This window comes from Solanum dulcamara, chromosome 8 (genome assembly GCF_947179165.1).
Source record: "Solanum dulcamara chromosome 8, daSolDulc1.2, whole genome shotgun sequence".
NCBI lineage: Eukaryota > Viridiplantae > Streptophyta > Magnoliopsida > Solanales > Solanaceae > Solanum > Solanum dulcamara.
Window position 1 is genome coordinate 32,385,175 of NC_077244.1, and position 5,333 is coordinate 32,390,507.

Genomic DNA, 5,333 nt, shown 5'->3' on the forward strand with positions numbered 1-5,333 from the left:
TGTTGAATCTGTTGCATCTAAGAGCTTTGTTCTCCGCCATTGTGGTTACTAGAGTGCTTGAAGAAATTGATTTGTTGTTGTTTAGGGAAGTTGTTGCCTTGTGTTGATTAGTCCTTTTGTGTATTCCTGTACTCCTGTAAAATAAACAACCTAAAAGAACAAATTGAACTAACAAAATATTATATAAGAAATCAAATTCCTTTTCCTCCTCTTTGTATTTGATTTTCATTTTCATTGTGAGTCCCTTTTTCCTTTTTCTCCAGCTCCTTCAGTATTTCTTAATTCTTAGATAAGGGATTTGACTTTTATCACTGTTTAGGATAAAACAACACTAAACATTTTTGAATTTTTTTAAAATGTAGCTACTCCACAGTGTACTCCAAACACAATTGACAAAAAGGGGTTATGCATGGTTGAGTTGGTGATCGAGTGTTCCTTCGAGCATCACCCATGAAGGGCATGATGTGATTTGGGAGGCGGGGTAATCTTATCCCCAAATATATAGGGTCATTTGAGATTTTGAGAATGATTGGAGATGTCACTAAGAGTTAGTCCTACCTCCAACATTTTTATCTATTCATCCCATTTTTTATATTTTTATGCTTCGCCAGTATGTTACCGATAAGTCCCATATGCTCTGATATGATTCAGTTGAGTTGGATGACCTTTGACCTTCGTGGAGGAGCGTATTGCTACTTTGGCTAAAGATGTTAGACAGTTGCGTTCTAGATCCATTCCTGTGGTTAAGGTATGTTAGAGACATCATCCAGTTGAAGAAGGCTTGGGAGATCGAGCATGTGATGCGGGAGCAGTTCCCTAGCTTATTTGAGCCTTTGGGGTACTTCTTGACTCTTACTTTTATGGATTAAAGTCATTTTAGTAGTGGATATTGTAATGACCCGTTAGATCATTTTCTTCATATCTATTAGTTTTGATGTTTAGAGCTTTTCTGTAGAAACTCCAAGTAATTTATGACTTTCTGAAATTGACAGCTCGGTCGCCTTGTTGTTCGTTAGATTTTTATGCAGTTGTGTTGGAGCTTTTGAAACTAGAATAGTTGGCTTCGGTCAAAACATTAGGTAAACAACCTCAGAATAAAATATTCACAATTTTGTTAGCTCTAAAACATTTATTTTGATTTAGAAGGACCTTTCATACAGATTTTGAGGCTTTCTGGCTAATCCCAAGCCCCTTTAGGAAAATTAGCTAAAAATGGAGTTTGGGTGTGCGACCCACTTTTCGTCGAGACAACATCGATTGGAAGTTTTATGTAACACCCCATACTATTTTAATTTAGAACAATCCCAAGAGGCCAAGAGAAAACATGAAAAGTGGACTGCCTAGTGGACCACGAGGGTCACCTATTACCCATAGTAGTTTCTATGAGTCGTAGGGATGACTCTTTTAGTGTTAAGACCTTTTCCTACGAGCCAACCTTATGATCCGTAAGGAACTCTACAATCCGTAAAGTCACTCATAGGTTCAAGTGACACATTCCAGGAGCTACTGAAATGTGCACTAAGTCCTACGAGAGGGTCCTACGACCGTAACAAATCATATGAACTATAGGATAGTCTATAGTTCCTAAGTCCCCATCTCTTCAATGGAGTCTACGAGTAGAGTTTTACGATCCATCCTATGGTCTACGACCAAGTAAAAGGTTGGTCATAGACCCATCAAGCTAAAATAAGAATGTCCAATTTTGGACAACTGACTTTACGATCCATCTTCTACGATCCGTATAAGGGTCTGTAGAAGGACAGAGTAAGTTTTTAATGAGGGTTAGTTTGGTCTTTTCACACTTTTCCCAAACCAAAACCAAGAAATTTTGGGACTAATAAGACCTTTATCAGCACCTATTGTTGCTCTTCTCTCATTAATACTTAGAATATTTTGAGAGCAAGGATTGGAGAGAAGGAGAAAAGTTAGGGTTCAAGCATTTCAACCAAGTTCTTTGAGTTTCTCTTAGATCATTGATTTTCTAGGTATGTAAGATTAATCACAACATTGGACTGAATTCTTCCTCATGCCCTAAATCTTTATTCAATTAAGTATTGAGTTTGAGTTTCAATCCCATTAAATTGAGTTCTTGAGTCATCTATGTAATTCCTTATTGAGTTCCTTACATACATGAGTATATTTTGATGATTCCCATGATTGAGGTCTTGAATTTTCATTCATGGTTACATTCACATGAACTCTAGTTGAGTAACTTGCATTATTTAATTCTATGCATTATTTTTTAATTTAAAGAATGATATATTTCATCTTTTAATTAAGGAGTTTGAGCATGAGTTTGAGTTTTGAGAAGTCATTTTTTTGACTATTTTGAGCATGAACATTATTGAGTTAAATGAGTTGAGTATTAATGTATTTAAATATTTATTTTAAGATTGAGTTGAGAAATTGAGCTACGTTTTTTTTTAAAATGCATTCTATGAGTTTAAAGTATAACTATGTTAAAGAGAAGACATGAGTTGAGAAGAGTTGGGTTAAATTGAGAAAAGTTCAATGAGACTAAATGAGATTATATTTGAGTACTTATACTCACTTGAGTTCATGAGCACAATAAATATATTTTGGGAGTAGTATTGAGCATCGATTTGGGTAAGAGTATAGAACAACTCAAACCTCATAAACTATGTAGCCAATGTAAGATAGAATCGTATTATTAGTTCGGAAGACTCCTCACTTTAGTCCCTGATACAAACTTTTATTGGATCCATGAGATGAGTTGTGTCCCTTATGCCGATAAGGTATTAGATGGTCGTGGAAAGGAGAACAAATTGTTGTTCATCACGATGCTTATAGTGATGTTCTTCAGTTAAAGAAACTCTCTAAAGAGTAAAATACTATTTTTATACTTAGTTGATTATTCATTTATATTTTTTAAAGCATTGTCCGAGTCATATATTGCATGCTTTATTGATGTAAGGACCCTCCATGTCATTTTTGCCTTCATGCCTTTTTTTTATTGTGTAGAGCATTCTTATAGAAACCCGAAGACAAGGATCGCTTTCTCTCTCTAAAACTTCTATCTAGCAAGAGCTCTCAAGGAAGGGCATTTTAGTCATAAAACAAAAATGCCGGTGGACCCACCACCGGACGTCAGAAAATTTCGATCCAAAGATGGGATCGAAGATCCCGTCAATATGAATCCAACGCAAGTTATTACAGCTTCTAATTCCAAGTATAGCTCCTCTAATCAGCAAAACAATGAAGCGATCAATACTTGTGTCACTGCTGAGGAGCTAAAAAATTTTCAAAAAATCAACTATCTTCAAAGTCGTGGATTGATTCAACTAAAAGGAATTGGAGGAAATGAATCCTCATCAGAAGGACAACATACAGTCCAAATTTTACAAGAAAAAATTGATATCAGTGCGCACAATGAAGAGGCGCAATCTGCAAGAACAGCCGCAGCACCTTCGCTGGTGCGCCTTCAAATTCGAACCAACTCCAGCGAGATTCGACCCATTGCACCATCTGGGGTTTGTTCGCAAACACCTGAAGCAGCTATAGGACAAAGTTCACTGGAGAAATCATCTCCGACGAAGAAATTGTGGTCGTCGCCGGAGCTCCGGCGTCCCAAATGGAACAAAAACAATGCCAAGTTGTTCAGCATGATGAGGAGCACCACTCAAGCACCAAGCTTCAGTTCGAATCATTACCAACAGCTTCGAATTTCCAGTCAACCACTGACAACAATGGTGTCGCCGGAGCTCCGGTAACCCAAATTGATCAAATTGAATGCCAAAATGTTCCTTATGTAGAGGTGCATCTTCCAGGCCCGGAGTGCCATTTCGAATCAACACCAGGAGCTTCGAATTTACCTTCCAACACTGATAATCATGGAGCTTCCGGAGCCCCGGTGATCCAATGGAGGCACAATCAATGTCAACAGGTAGGCAACAATGTAGAGAGGATTCCCAGCCATACTGAATGTCTCGAATTACAACCAAAAAGCTCAAATTCGAAAAGTCGTCAAGACGACTGTCAAAGTGGGCTTGCCGGAGTTCTACTGAATCAATTGCAGCAACAAACAGAACAAAATGTTCATATTGGTGTTACAATTCCAACAAAGTATCCAGGTTATATTGAAACTTCCCTAAAAAGCTCAAATTCGAAAAGTCGTCAAGACGACCAAAGGAGGGAAGAACACTATGCTGCAGATGAGGAAGTGAAACTGCCTCAGGACAAGGCTCAACAGCATGGACTTGTCTCTCAATCTACAAATGATGAACATAATCAGGAACATGTTAGAAATAATTTGATTACAGGTCACAAGGCTACAGGAAGTGACCATAGCTTCCACAACTTCAGACTGTCTACACAAGGAGCAACAGGTAAGTCTCTTAACTTGGCTAATCATAATACTCATGATATTATTCATAACAACTCTGTGCTGCAGCATATAGAATTGGATAATATTCATGATTGTGTTGAGCTGAACATGGCTAAAGTTGGTATAAGTGATCAACCCCCTGGTACTCAAACAGCTGCTGCTGAGATAACTAAGTTAAAAGGCAAGGGCCAAGTTCAAGAACTACATGATACTGTCCAACAACAGTCTCATAACCAAGCCAAACATACTCCCTACATTCCCAATAACCAACCTTTGGTAGTTTCCAACAACTTTGAACCTGTGAAAACCAAAGCTGGTAGAATTGATCCCACTAGAACCCAAGTTAATAGAACCAACCTAACTGTCCCTAATCCTATTAATCATGTGATGCCTCAAGCCTGGGCTAACATTAGAAACAAGCCGCCTAGCCACACAAATCCTAACCTAGCCCCTCCTAACCCTGTCATCTCCCACACTTTAGCTACCAAGTTGAGAGCACAGGAGGCTATGAAAGCTGATGATATTGATATTACTCCTCCAAAAATCACAACAAAACAGGGATATCCTGCTGTGGTATTTACAAAAGAAGACTTGATGGTTAATCAAGCCACTGACTGTAGGTATACTCTAATTGGCAAATTCACCAACACCATACCTAAGATGGAAATCATCAGAAAGGAATTCATCATTCAAACTGAACTTAGAGGAAGAGTGAAACTTACTCACTTTAACTCTAGACACATCTACATAGACTTGGACAATGAATATGACCATTCTACTATATGGTCCAAAGGGAAAATGCATATCAATGGGCAGCTGATGAGACTTCAATTATGGACTCCCACCTTCAAGCCAGAAGAAGAAACCCCTCTGGTCCCTATTTGGGCTATATTACCTGAGCTACCATGGCATTGCTATAGGCTTAAAGTAGTAACCCCTTTACTATCCCCTATTGGCAAGGTTTTGTTCTTGGACTTGGCCACACACA